We start from the raw sequence: 15,586 nt of genomic DNA on the forward strand, positions 1-15,586 counted from the left end.
TCTCAAATCTGGGTAAAGAACCAAACTTTAAGGTTTTTGGGTCAGGCAAAAAAGAACCAAGTTCACACATAAAGAATTCCATTAGTTGACATATCAGCTATACATATAACTGACACATATATGACATATCTCAGGTCTATATACAGGAATTTTCTCAGACTAATGACTTGCATGTGGTTGAGACTGGACCAGGTTTAACAGCATTCACGGGGGATTGAACCGCATCCCCCTGTGCCCATGTAGGGATTCTAGACTGAGCCCCCATCTAACTCCTACACCCGGCTCAGCCAGTCTCTCTCCTACATTTTGAGAACATTATTGGAGGGTGTGGGGGAGAAACTACACAGATCTAAGGAGGAACATCATTCATTCCTTGGTTACAAGGAAGTGAAGAGTTTAATTAAGGGGTCCCAGAGTGAATCTGCTCAGACTGATTGTACTAGATGGCCAGACATCATTTATTTTACTTACATTTATCTCAGGATTAATTTAAACTTTCAGGCTTGAGCTGTGTTCTGTAGCAAGTCTCCTGTGGTGAGATGGCCATGGCGAGTTATTCTGCAGCAAGTTGGCCATAGCAAGTCGGCTGTGGTGAGTTAGCCGTGGGGAGCTGACTGTGGCAAGTTGGTCATGGCGAGTTGGCCGAGGTGAATTATTATAGACTCCATTGACTTTGCTTTGCAGAAGATCGCAAACAGGGATCACAAGACTCTAGGACACTACAACCATGATAAAACTGAACCCAAGTGTCCAAAGTTTGATCATATGACCATGGAGATGCTGCAAAAGTCATACATGTGAAAAAACAGCCACAAGTTGTCAGCCCTGAAGGCCATCTTTTCTTTGGAACTCCCTGCCACATTTAGTGCCTGGGAAAATGGGAGTGGGGATTTGCAAGGAGTTGGTGAAGGTATATAGCCATAATAGAATAGAATAGAATTCTTTATTGGCCAAGTATGATTGGACACACAAGGAATTTGTCTTGGTGCATAAGCTCTCAGTGTACATAAAAGAAAAGATACCTTCATCAAGGTACAATACTTAAAACACTTAATGATAGTCATAGGGTACAAATTTTACACTTAATGATGCAACACTTAATGATAGTCATAGGCTACAAATAAGCAATCAGGAAACAATTGATATCAGTATAAATTGTAAGGATACAAGCAACAAAGTTACAGTCATAAGTGGAAGGAGATGGGTGATGGGAATGATGAGAGTAATAGTAGTGCAGATTTAGTCAGTAGTTTGATAGTGTTGAGGGAATTATTTGTTTAGCAGAGTGATGGTGTTCAGGAAAACAACATTCTTTTCTCTGAGAGTCAAGGATGTTCAGCCTGCACCTGGGTAGGAGTGACTGGGGACTGTCTCCAGTTTGGATGGTGGATTGATTGGATCATGTGACAGACATGTGGGTGCAGGGGATGGGTTTTTTACATTTTTGGGGTGGGGAAAACCTGGGAACTTTCAGGTTTTCCCAGATATGCCAATATGACATCTCTAATAAAATGGATCTTTCAGGAGTTGCTAGCTTCTGAGTCTTCTTTAGTTGGGGGTGTTACTTGGAACCCTGACACAAGTCACTTTTTTTTTAAGCATCGTTATAACTTTGGTCATTAAACAACAGGTTGTAAATTGAGCACTACCTGTGTTTAAGTTTGAACAGGATAAGGTGACTGTAATTAAATAATATTTCCTCAGCACTTTCTGAACACGCATAGCCTAAGTAAGTAAAAACAAACCCACCCTGTAAATATATATATATATTTTTCATATACCATTCTGATGTTAACGTTTAGATACATATTTCAAAAACTAATGGGCAAATCTTTGAGAATGATGGATAACAGCAGACATCATTCATTATGACAATGTGTTCTAGCCTTCAAACAAACAAGTTTTGGTGTTTCCTGCCTGTTTGATCCGGGAGGAATTTATGAAGACTTTCTTTTAAATCCCTATAGCACCAGTTTCCTTGAACTGTCAATATGTGAAGGTCTCGCATCCAAGTGCTTGATGCTGCTACTGTCACAATATTTTGTAAAGAATGATGAAGATGGGCACAAATGGAATCTTGGTTGTTGTGGGCGCAAATCTTCTGAACAGCTTTTTTTAGAGGGGATTTTTTTCAGAGTGTGTGCATCTAAAGTTTCCCAAAGAAAGAAGATTGGCTTAGCATACCTTTTACTACAATGCGAGAGGTAGAAAAGGCTCAAGCCAAAAGAAATAAATTAGACAAATTGGTCTCCTTCCTGGAAAGCAGCCAAACTCTTTCCCAGTTTTGCTAGAAATCAATGGCCCCATGGGGCCATGAATTAGAAGGTATTTCGTCTTGCATTTAAATAAACCTCCTATATATCTACTCCTACCATGATGGAACAGTAAGAGAGTTATAAGGCAGTTTTGGCAAATTGGTCTTTTCTCTTGGAACTTTATTCCTTAAGTTCCTTTGATATTTTAAAGACTACCTGTGCAGACTCTTCAAAATAGTGATTTGGAAACTTGTATGAAGCACCTCTTTTAAAATAATGAAGGAGACCAGATCTTTTTACGAGGTTGTGGGTCTTCAGTAAAAGATGATTGTTGGCTTCCCTTTCCAAGCATGTGTATGAATGGTCATTTTATTTCATGCTTCTTCTCATAATCATTTCAGGTTTTTTTCCCCATACCTCATGCAGTTCCTAGAAATGATTTTATCTAGGAATATCTAGAGCTGTGATGGCAAACCAATGGCACACCTGTCACAGGTGCATGCAGGGCCATATCGGTGGGCACACTAGGTCAGCTCCAGCCCGCATGATTTTCAGGCCTTCTGGGCCCACCGGAAGTCAGGAAACAGGCCGTTTCCAGCCTCTGGAGGGCCTCTGGGGGGCTGGGGAAGGCTGTTTTTGCCCTCCCCGGGCTCCTAGAGAGGCTCTGGAGCCTGGGGAGAGCAAAAAAATGGGCCTACCAGGCCCACTGTGACATTGCATGCCAAAAGGGGAGGAGCATGGGGGGTGTCATGCCCACATGTGTGGGGCTGGGGGGCATAGAATTATGGGTGTGGGCATGCACACATATGACACCACCACCCCCCGCGCTTCCCCGCTTTTGGCAAGCGATGGCAAAAACGTTAGCCATCACTGGTCTAGAGGATATGGTTTTGATTATGCTACCATATTTGTCATGATGACTTTTGTGATCTGTACAGGACAAATAATGTGTACTTACACACACATACACCAGTGGTGGTATTCAACCAGTTCTATCCAGTTTGGGAGAACTAGTAGCGGTGGCTGTGCGAGGCTCTGCCCACCCACCCAGACATCATTACGTCCCGTTTTGGATGCTCTGCACATGCACACTCACATTTGTGAACTGGTAGCGAAGGTAAGTCAATACCAACACTGACACTCTCTCTCTCTCTCTCTCTGTCTTTGTCTCTCTCTGTGTCTCTGTCTCTGTCTCTCTCTGTCTTTCTCTCTCTTCTATCTCTCTTTCTCTCTGCCTCTCTCTTTCTTTCTGTCTGTCTGTCTGTCTGTCTGTCTCTCTCTCTCTCTCTCTCTCACACACACACACACACACAGAGAGAGACAGAGAGAGAGACAGAGAGAGAGAGATTTACTATAAGGGAACTTGAATTACCCAGCTGAAGGAACAAACTAATTCAAATTCTCTGATGACCTTTGAGGGGAAGGAGGCACACAATGAAACCAAGTTGCCTTTCCCTTGGTATAAGATGTGATATATATTTCTAACCTTCTTAGAAATGTAGAATTTAGAAGCACTGGGTTAGCTCATATTAAAGTGTTCTTATCATGTTCTTATCAGATGCTACATTCGAGTCGTAAGAATCTTGCTACAATTGTATTGCTCAACTAAGTCTTATGTATCATTTCAGAGGGAATATAACCCATGATTCTGTAGGCTTTGTGGCTCCTCTACATTGCTATAAAAAGGAGGCCAGTGATCATTGTAGTTGTGCATGCCAATGAGAGATACTTTCATGTATCTACAGTAGTGGCCAAAATTGTGAAAACCTTTTGGGAAAAGTGTGTTTTTGAGGTTTGATGGCTAATAACACCACTTTTTTTTTTTAGTTTCAAGATAATCATATTCCACTGTTGGAATGGCCTGGGAATAGCCCAGACCTTAACCCAATTGAAAATCTATGGAGATGACTAAAGAAACTTGTTAGTCAGAAGCGACCCAGCAATAAAACCCAGTTAATAGAAGCAATCAGAGGTGGGTTTCAGCAGGTTCTGAACAGTTCTGGAGAACTGGTAGCAGAAATTTTGAGTAGTTCGGAGAACCAGTAGTAAAAATTCTGACTAGCTCCACTCCACATCTATTCTCTGCCACCCAATTCCTAGCTGATTGGGAGGAAATGGGGATTTTGCAGTAACCTTCCCCTGCCATGCCCACCAAGCAACGCCCACCAAACCATGCCAAGCCCGCTAGGCCACACCCACAAAACCAGTAGTAAAAATTTTTGAAACCCACCACTGGAAGCAATCATTCAATCTTGGTTTTACATTAGAACAGCTGCAGAACTAAAAGGCTTGGTTCACTCCATGGGAAGATGGTCTAAGGCTGTAATCCATACTAAAGGTTACCCAACTAAGTATTAACTGACATGGTGATATTTTTTGTATATCTCGTTTTTTTCTGTGTGTTTCACTTTTCTTTTTTATACTGTAACTGCTATTCTCAAGCAAATCCTTCATAAAAATTATTGCATTACATTCTTGATTAAATTATCTTTCCATTGATACATAATTTTATGGTACTACTCCAAAAAAGAAGTGGTGTTATTAGCTAGTTTTAGAAAACACACTTTTCCCGAAAGCTTTCGACCATTTTGGCTACTACTGTATCTCGAAATACTTTGGTTGCTTATGTGGTTTTGGGGGGGGGGTTTGCCACAGCAAACCATACCCTTTGGATACTGCAGACTTCATCTGTGTGTCATTGATTCTCCTGGCAGAGGATTCCAAAGGGTGTCCAAAATAAAACAGCCCTCTTTGTATACATATCCTTTTTTTTTTCCAGATTTTTTTTTATTATTATTTGCATTTATATCCCGCCCTTCTCCGAAGACTCAGGGCGGCTTACACTATGTCAAGCAATAGTCTTCATCCATTTTGTATATTATATACAAAGTCAACTTATTGCCCCCAACAATCTGGGTCCTCATTTTACCTACCTTATAAAGGATGGAAGGCTGAGTCAACCTTGGGCCTGGTGGGACTTGAACCTGCAGTAATTGCAAGCAGCTGCTGTTAATAACAGACTGTTCTAGCAGTCTGAGCCACTCAAGGACCCAGATTAGGGAACAGAAATGGCAAAGCAGTAACAAAAACCTTGTTTATGTGTTTTCTTTCTTTAGCTTCTGCAGATGTCTATTGATTCTTCAGTTGACTTTGCCGACCTAGAGAGAATCTCCAAGCAAGACAGCCAAAGAATGAATAAATAAATAAATAACAATAAATATGTGCTATTAGCAAGACCTATAACTGTGAAAAGTGTTATAAATCTAAAACTTGTTTCTTTTATGGAAAGACCTTGTTGTTATAACTGATGGCCTTGTTCATAACCTCTCTCCCTATTGATCACAAAAATTGTCTCTGCTGAAACCCCGGCAATATTTATGCCAAAAGGGGTTAGAAAAACCTGCTACACTTGATTTTAAAGTGTTGTTGTCTCTCACTGTGTGCATATTCCTGAAATGCAAACTATCATTCTCTAATTTCAGTCTTTAGAGAGGGATATATTGTAGTTACACTGTTATGTTATATTAAACATTATATGACATATTAATTTACATTATATTAATATTCTGAATAAGAGGGACGCAGTGGCTTAGTGGGTAAGACGCTGAGCTTGTCGATCGAAAGGTCAGCAGTTCAGCAGTTTGAATCCCTAGTGCCGCCTAACGGGGGTTAGCTCCCGTTACTTGTCCCAGCTTCTGCAAACCTAGCAGTTCGAAAGCATGTAAAAAATGCAAGTAGAAATATAGGGACCACCTTTGGTGGGAAGGTAACAGCGTTCCATGCGCCTTTGGCATTTAGTCATGCCAGCCACATGACCACAGAGACGTCTTCAGACAGCAATGGCTCTTCGGGTTTGAAACAGAGATGAGCACCACCCCCTAGAGTCAGGAACAAATAGCACATATGTGCGAGGGGAACCTTTACCTTATATTATATTTATACTGTTATGTTATATTAAACATTATATGACATATTAATTTACATTATATTAATATTCTGAATCCTTGATGAAGTGAATTGCATTGTGTCTGTATGAACCTTTATAAAATTTATTTATTTACTAGCTGATAACCCGGTGTTGCCCCGATATTTATTTATCTCAATCCTATATTAAGAAGAGCAACTTCACCCTGAGCCCTGATTTTGGCGAGAATTAAATTAGTTAAGAATGTGTTCCCTGTGTCCCCAGAAGCATCAAGTAAAATGATACCACCTTGTTGTTTTGCTAGCTGATCCATGATCATTTGGTATGCTTTTTTCTGATCTTGATTTAGAAGTGGCTTCTTGTCTGTGATATATGTGATATATATATGTGATATATAATTCCCTCAACACTGTCAGACTATTTACTGAATCTGCACTACTATTAATCGTTTCATAGTTCCCATCACCAATCTCTTTCCACTTATGACTGTATGACTATAACTTGTTGCTGGCAATCCTTATGATTTATATTGATATATTGATCATCAATTGTGTTGTAAATGTTGTACCTTGATGAACGTATCTTTTCTTTTATTTACACTGAGAGCATATGCACCAAGACAAATTCCTTGTGTGTCCAATCACACTTGGCCAATAAAATTCTATTCTATTCTATTCTATGCACTAAGCTGTTTGATGTTGTAGTTCTTTTCTCGTATGTAATCTGTGTGAAGTACGTCATGTTGGTCTCATAGTGGTGATCATGGACATACATTTGTCCTCAAGAATAATCAAAGCCTTGTTGAAAATATCAGGACCAAATGTAATTTCTAATGTTGGATTTTCCCCCTTACCAGAGGGAGACCCCTTGTGGAGTACTTGTGAAACTGCTACCATGGCAACTCCATTGTACAGTAGAAGCCATTTTAAGGCAATACAGTAGAAGCCATTTTAAGGCACAGCAGGCTGTATCTTAACAGAACACACACCCTGAGGGATGTTAGGAATGTCTTATCCCCACAATATTTTTTCTAGAGAGTAAGTAATCTGTGTAACAAGTTTGGTTGAAATTTCTTAAGCATTTCAGAGTTATGCTGGAACACATATACAGAGAGAGAGAGAGAGAGATATTTTGATATATATAGATTTATTTATTTGGTCATGTTTATGTTTATATTAGAGGTGGAGACCCTTTGAGAGCTGTATGAAACATAATTTCATTTTAATGTATGCCGATTAGTGTACATGTCAAAGTAACAGTAAAGTTATTCTAAATCTAAGTCTTGCTGTGGCAAAGAAATTTAATAAATTAATAAACTCATCTCCTCTGTATTTTCCAATCAAGAGTGCAAAAATATGTAATATTTTTCTAATTTTTTTCAGTGCACACCTCAACATAAAATATCCCATCAAAATCACAATTTTCTTTCTGCTTAATTAATTACTTACCAGTGGTGAAGGGATAGAAAATAACTTGTTCCAGAAGCCTCAATCAAATTCTGAACCAGATGGCTGGGTTTGCTTTATTGGAGAAAGGCAAAGACATTTCATTGTCTTTGTTTTAAAAAGACGAACAAAGATTAATAGTGAATACAGCTGCAGGCTAAAGTTTAGACTTCCTTGACCAAATTGTCTGTTTCCATAAATCCCTAAGTGAATAGAAGTGAACTCTTCTAGCTTAAAAATATTCTTTGGTTTCATTGCATACGTGGAATATCTGAGGACTCCACATAGTTTTTCCAAAATATTCAATCAGGGTATTGTGATGGAAAATCCACAACTTTTATCTTTCTTCATTTAGATAATTGTTGGATGTTCTTATATGGAGGTAAATTTCCTAACGTATCCCATATCATAGGTAAAGGTAAAGGTTCCCCTCGCATATATGTGCTAGTTGTTCCTGACTCTAGAGGGTGATGCTCATCTCTGTTTCAAAGCCAAAGAGCTAGCACTGTCCGAAGTCGTCTCTGTGGTCATGTGGCTGGCATGACTAAATGCTGAAGGCTCACAGAACACTGTTACCGTCCCACCAAAGGTGATCCCTATTTTTCTACTTGCATTTTTTACATGTTTTTGAACTGCTAGGTTGGCAGAAGCTGGGACAAGTAACAGGAGCTCACCCCATTATGTGGCACTAGGGATTTGAACCACTGAACTGCTGACCTTTCAATCAACAAGCTCAATGTCTTAGCCACTGAGCCACTGCGTCCCTCTATCATATCATAGCCACACATTTTTCAGCTTTAATTTTTTTCATTGACTGAGGGAACATTAGCTTCCACGATATTATGGTATATAGCAGAATCTAATCTTTGTTCCACCTGCACAATGTGGCCACAGACTGCCACACAAAGAATAATATAAGTAATGCATGCTTAATTTTTGTTTAGGTGGGTTTTTTCTTTCTTTAAATGTTCTATTTTTTTCTTTCTCCAAATGTATTTCATGGGGCGCTCAGTCCAAATATCGCTTCATCATTCCAAACGCTTTCATCCTTCTATCACAATTTTCTTTTGGATACATCAGATGATTATGAGGTCAAAGAATAGGGTTTCTTGCAGAGGTGGTATTCAGCGGTTCTGACTGGTTCTGGAGAACCAGTAGCAGAAATTTTGAGTAATTGGAGAACCAGCAAATACCACCTCTGACTGGCCCCGCCCCCATCTATTTGCTGCCTCCAGGGTCTCAGATGATTGGCTGGGTCTTCTTTTGTTGCCCTGCACACAGAACTGGAAGCAGGTTATTGGGATGGGGTGGGAATGGAGATTTTACAGTATTCTTGCCCTGGAGTGGGGTGGAAATGGAGATTTTACAGTATCCTTCCTCTGGAGCGGGGTGGAAATGGAGATTTTGCAGTATCCTTCCCCTACCATGTCCACTAAGTCATGCCCACCAAGCCAAGCCATGCCCACCAAGCCACGCCCACAGAACTGGCAGTAAAAAAATTTGAATCCCACCACTGGTTTCTTCTGATAATTCTCCCATATAAATCATTGTTCTATAAGAAACACTGTTTTGTGGTATTTGGAAATCTTCTTCAATGTCAGCTTTTTTTCCCCCAGCAGTAATCTGCAGTGATGTGTAAGAACTACTTTGAAATTTTGACTAGCTTTGAAATAGTTCTGTCAGAGATTTGTCATGGTCCTTCAAATCTTCCTTGATTTCAATATTTTCATGTTACTTCGATTTTTTAACAAAGTTTCTTGCAGGTAAAATTGCTAACTGGAAGCATTTTTAATTCCTGTAGGAGTGACTTATCAGCACTTTTAAATGCTCCAATTGCTGCCCGAAAGGACCTATGATTGTTGAAAGAAGACGGATCATCACAACCTGAGAATTTTTTAAAAAATCATAATATTTGTTAGCTTGTAGAACTGCTGATATTTTTGAACATTATGAATAGAATACTTTATTGGCTAAGTGTGATTAGATACACAAGGAATTTGTCTCCAGTGCGTAAGTTCTCAGTAAAACAACAAGGTAATAATAATCAAAATAACAAATAATAATAAATACTAGCAATAACAATAATAATACCAATAAGAGAAAGTAGTGGAATAGATGAGAAGGATGAAAGCAATACAGCCATACTAAATGGGTAAATAGTCTTAGACCTAAGACAGTGGTGGTCAGTGGCTAAGATGCTGAGTTTGTCGATCAAAAGGTTGGCAGTTCAGCAGTTCAAATCCCTAGTGCTGTGTAACGGGGTGAGCTCCCATTACTTGTCTCATCTTCTGCCAACCTAGCAGTTCAAAAGCATGTAAAAAATGCAAGGAGAAAAATAAAGATCACTTTTGGTGGGAAGGTAACAGCATTCCGTGCATCTTTGGCATTGAGTCATGCCGGCCACATGACCACGGAGACGTCTTCGGACAGCGCTGGCTCTTTGGCTTTGAAACAGAGATGAGAACCAACCCCTAGAGTCAGGAACAACTAGCACATATGTGCGAGGGGAACCTTTATCTTTATGGGAATTAGGTGTTTAGCAGAGTAATGGCACAAATAAAAAAAAAACTACTTCTGTTCTTCTTATGAACAATTGCACAGTAAAGTAAAGTAAAGTAAAGTAAATAAGCACTCTGCAACATGATACATTTCTCTTTGTCTCCAATCAGCTTCCATCTCATCTTTCTCATCCCATCTCATCAAATTCCAATTGGAACTCCCATTGGCAGCTTAATCTATTTCTGAATACATTTTCCTAAAAGATTCACATTGTTTTTGCAATTTACTTTCACTATTGTTTCTTTCACTTCTTTCCTTTTCTTTCATTCCCTGTTTACCTTTTTTCATCAGGATCAATTCCTGATGCTACATAAATTAATCAAATCAAATCAAATCAAATCAAATCAAATCTAGGGGTGACATGATAAGCAGTGTTTCAATATTTGAGGGACTGCCACAAAGAAGAAGGGGGCAACTAATTTTCCAAAGTACCAGAGGGCAGGACAAGAAACAATGAATGGAAACTAATCAAGCTTCCTAACAGTGAGGACAATTAACCAGTGGAACAGCTTGCCTTAAAAAAGCTTTTAAGAAGAGACTGGATGGCCACTTGTCTGGAATGCTACAGGGTCTGCTGCTCAAGTAGGGAGTTGGACTGGAAGGTCTCCAAGGTCCTTCCAACTCAGTTATTCTGTAATTCTATTACTTACAGTAGTGGCCAAAATTGTGGAAACCTTTTGGGAAAAGTGTATTTTTAAAGTCTGATGGCTAATAACACCACTTTTTTTAGGAGTTTCAAGATAATCCTATTCCACTGCTGGAATGGCCTAAGAATAGCCCAGATCTTAACCCAATTGAAAATCTATGGAGCCAACGAAAGAAACTTGTTAGTCAGAAATGATCCAGTTAATGGAAGCAATTATTCAATCTTGGTTTCACATTATAACAGCTGCAGAACTAAAAGATTAGTTAACTCCATGGGAAGAAGTTGTAAGGCCGTAATTCATGCTAAAGCAGGGGTGAAACGCTCAGGGTTCAGACCGGATCGCAGGTAGGGGGCAGGTAGTTAGGAGAACCGATAGCAAAAATCCCTGCCCCCGCCCCCCGCCCACCTCGTTGTTCCTCTTCTCTGTCCCTGAAGCATTCAGTGGTGATATAGCTGCAAATGGCCTTAAATGACTGCTGAGGCACTTCAAAGGGCCACACCACAGCTGATCAGCGCTGTAGGCAGCGAGTAGACCAGTGCCTCTATTTTTAAAGAAGGTAGACCGGTGCCTGCCAAAAAAAGGCACTTGGTAGACTGGGGCCTCTCAGTAAAAGGCAATTGGTAGATTGGAGCCTCTATTTTTAAAGAAGGTAGACCGGTGCCTCCCAAGTTTTGTATACTTTATTATTTTTATTATTTATTATTATTGACCATGCCCATTCAGTCACCCGACCACCAAGCCATACCCACCAATTAAGCCACGCCCACAGTAGGCAAAATTTTTAGATTTCACCTCTGTGCTAAAGGTTACCCAACTATTAACTGACAGGGTGATAATTTTTGTATATCTCGTTTTTTCTACATGTTTCACTTTTCTTCTTTATACTGTAACTGCTATTCTAATAGCAAATCCTTCATAAAAGTTATTGCATTATATTCTTGATTAAATTATCTTGCCATTGATATATAATTTTATGGTACTACTCCAAAAAAGAAGTGGTGTTATTAGCTAGTTTTAGAAAATACACTTTTCCCAAAAGGTTTCCACAATTTTGGTCACTACTGTATATATTCTCTTGAACTTGCTGGACTCCTAATTTCTCACTCTTGACAGCCAGGTCCATATGCACGTTGACATTTTTGGCTAAAATAGGATTTGTAATATAGAGTTTATCTTTTAAACCACAGCTAACTTTTTGCTCATATTTCCCCTCAATTTATACTTTGATGGAAAAAGTTTGACCTTAGAACATAAGGTGACCTCCATCAATCAATCAATCTACCCATTAAAGTGATTAAACCTTGGAGTCCTGGTAAAAACAAAGGCTCCTTTATTTGTAAAAAAAAAAAAGAAGAAGAAGTTGATTATTCAGTCAAGATGTTAAGCCGGTAATTAGTGTGCAGATGCCAAAAGCCTTGCATGGAAAAATAAGCAATTGAAACAGATGTTTGGGACACCTGCACTGCTGTAACTGCAGGCATCACTCATCTGAAAACAATCCTGAAGTCAGCAGACTCCAAAGACTCCATCATAGAAATGAGGCAACTAGCTAGAACTGAGATCTGGATAAGAAACAAGTGTCCAGGTGGAAAAGCCCAGAACATGGGAAGTAACATAAGCATTCAGGAGAAATCTCAGTAATGCGGTGAGACATCTCAGAATAAACTATATAAGGTAAAGTAAAGATTCCCCTGGCATATGCGTGCTAGTCTAGACTCTAGAGGGCAGTGCTCATCTCTTTTTCGAAGCCGAAGAGCCAGCGCTGTCCAAAGATGTCTCCATGGTCATGTAGCCACCATAAATGTGAAAGGCGCACAGAACGCTCTTACCTTCCCATCAAAGGGGGTCCCTATTTTTCTACTTGCATTTTTTAAGTGCTTTCGAACTGCTAAGTTGGCAGAAGATGGGACAAGTAACGGGAGCTCACCCCATTACGCAGCACTAGGGATTTGAACCACTGAACTGCCTACCTTTCGATTGACAAGCGCAGTGTCTTAGCCACTGAGCCACTGTGTCCCTTATAAACTATGTACATATGTGCAAAAGATTTAGAAGCAATGACAGTGATAGCTTGTGTTGTAGCAGTATTTATAAAAGCAGGAGGCAGCCAAAACATCTTTAAAACAAAATAAAACTCCTTCCAATCCTTAAGAAACACCTTAAGGAGACCTGCCAAGGAAGAGGAGAAATGGGGTGTGGGTGGGGGAAAGAATAGTGTTAAAAGCAATTGTTAGCATCACTATCATTTTAGCCATTGTCTACCCATTGCATATTTCCAAACCAATATGGTTCTGAGTTTTCTTCTGCCAATTGGGCCTGTAATACTATATTTCCCAAAAAATAAGACCCTGTCTTATATATTTTTTGAACCCTGAACTAAGCACTTGGCCTTATTTTCAGGGAGGTCTTATTACTTTGGGGTGTGTGGAGCAAGATGGGGCTCCTCTTGCTGTCTTACCTGATTTCCAGCTCTGTGTCCCTAACCCTAACCAGAGGAAATGGCGGGGACCAGCTGTGCATGTGTTTAAATTTTTGGGGGGAGGGCTTATTTTGGGAGGGCTTATTTTAGCACATGCACTCAAAAACCCAATTGGGCTTATTATCAGGGGATGTCTTATTTTTAGAGAGAAAGGGGATTTGCTAATGTTGTCAATCCATTGGGTCTCTTTCGTGGATGCTTTTTATCAAGTGGGATCCGTTCTATGACTATCTTGGTCCACCTGCCATCAGTTCTTCTTGCTATGTGACCAGCCCATTTCCATTTCAATTCTTTTACCCTCTTGATGATATTGTAAAGTTTTCTTTGTCCTTTAATCCATGTGCAGGTCTTTCTACCCTGTCTTGGTGATGCCAAGCATGTATCTCTCCATGACTCTTGTACCACTTGTAGCTTTTGTATCAATTGAGAGGTTAGGGTCCATGTTTCACCAGCATATGTTAGAACAGGTAGCAATCTTCTTGGAAATACAGTCACTGTAGTCTAGCCGTAGGTCAGGAGTGTCAAACTCAAGGCCTGCGGGCTGAATCTGGCCTGCAGAATGCTTAGATCTGGCCCACAGAGATGCCCTGGAAGCAGCAAAGGACCAGCCCACTGTGTCTCTGCCAGTGAAAACGGAGCTCAGGAGCCCATTTTCGCTGGCAGAGCACTCGGGCCACCACAACTGCCTCCAACATGAGTGATGGCAAGCTAGCCATGCCCACCCTGGCCACACACCTCTGTCCACCTGAGGTCAAACACAGCCCTGATGCAGCTCAATGAAATCAAGTTTGACACCCCTGACCAGGAGGAAAATGATAACCTCCTACTCATAGGAACAATTAAGATTTCTAACAATTAGTATTACAAGTTTGTTTATTCTGTAGAGAGCACACATAAAATAGATTCATTGTCTTTATCGGAACATATAACAGGTGTGATTTTTCATATAGGATCTTGATGCATTTGTCAGTCATCATCCTTGTAAATAATTTAGATATTCAGGTCAAGGTGAAAAGTCTCCTCTGTGAAATATGTGAAATGTTGTAAAAGTACCTGAGAATGCAGCAGGAGAGGATGGGATTTTTTTCAGCCAAAATAAAGGAGGAATCCAGGTTCTATCTGTCTGGAGCAGTGGTGGAATTCAATTTTTTTTACTACCAGTTCTGTGCGTGAGGCTTGGTGGGCGTGGCTTGGTGGGCGTGGCAGGGGAAGGATACTGAAGATACTGCAAAATCTCCATTCCCACCCCACTCCAGGGGAAGGATACTGCAAAATCTCCATTCCCACCACACTCCAGGGGAACGATATTGTAAAATCTCCATTCCCATCCCACTCTGGAGCCTGCCAGAGGTGGTATTTGCCAGTTCTCCAAACTATTCAAAATTTCCGCTACCAGTTCTCAAGAACCTGCTGAATTTCATCCCTGGTTTGGAGATATGGTTCTTAAATCCTTCGCTGAAGTAACTATGACTTTGTCAAGGGTCAGATCAGTAAATGCTGGAAAGGTAAAGCCATAGGAAGCCAGATCAAAATTGATTCGCATTATTCAAGGAAGGTTCAGGAAACCTACCTATAAAATGAGGTAGACTAAAATTATTTCTCCAAAGAATTTGTTTCAACCAGTATCTGAGACAGATTGACCCTTAAAGAAATGAACCTAATTCAAATCAAATAGGGGAATGAAAGATAGAACAAGGGACTTAGGTAGTAGCTTTTAATTCTTTCGATTGGATAGTTTCTGGGTGCTACATGCAATTGAGTCCAGTATGTTAGCCTTGAAAAATTTAATGTCGGCTAATACATAGTTTCTTTCTTCAATTTTACAGAAATAATTATGTATAGTTGTTACTAGGTTGACATCAGTGGTGGGATTCAAATAATTTAACAACGGGTTCTCTGCCCTAATGATTAGGTGGGTGTGCGTGGCCATGGTGGGTGTAGCCAGAGGGTGTGACAGGTAGCATTCAGCGTCCTGCAACCCATGGGAGCAAAAACGGGCCACAGGGGATACATTTCCCCCCTGCACTCTGTTTTGGGCTTAGTAGGTCTCCCTGTGAATGCAAGTGCTTAAAAAACAGAAAAGTGGAAAAACACCTGGCCCAGACGGACTGCCAGTTGAATATTATGTGACTTTTCAAGAACAATTGGGCCTTCCGCTATTAGAGGTTATGAATGAAGAGATGCAAAAGGGGAAAATACCTGAGACCTGGACAGAGGCCTATATCACGCTTATCCCGAAAGAAGATACCGACTTAAAACAAGTTAAAAACTATAGA

This window comes from Ahaetulla prasina, chromosome 5, assembly GCF_028640845.1.
Source record: "Ahaetulla prasina isolate Xishuangbanna chromosome 5, ASM2864084v1, whole genome shotgun sequence".
Lineage (NCBI taxonomy): Eukaryota > Metazoa > Chordata > Lepidosauria > Squamata > Colubridae > Ahaetulla > Ahaetulla prasina.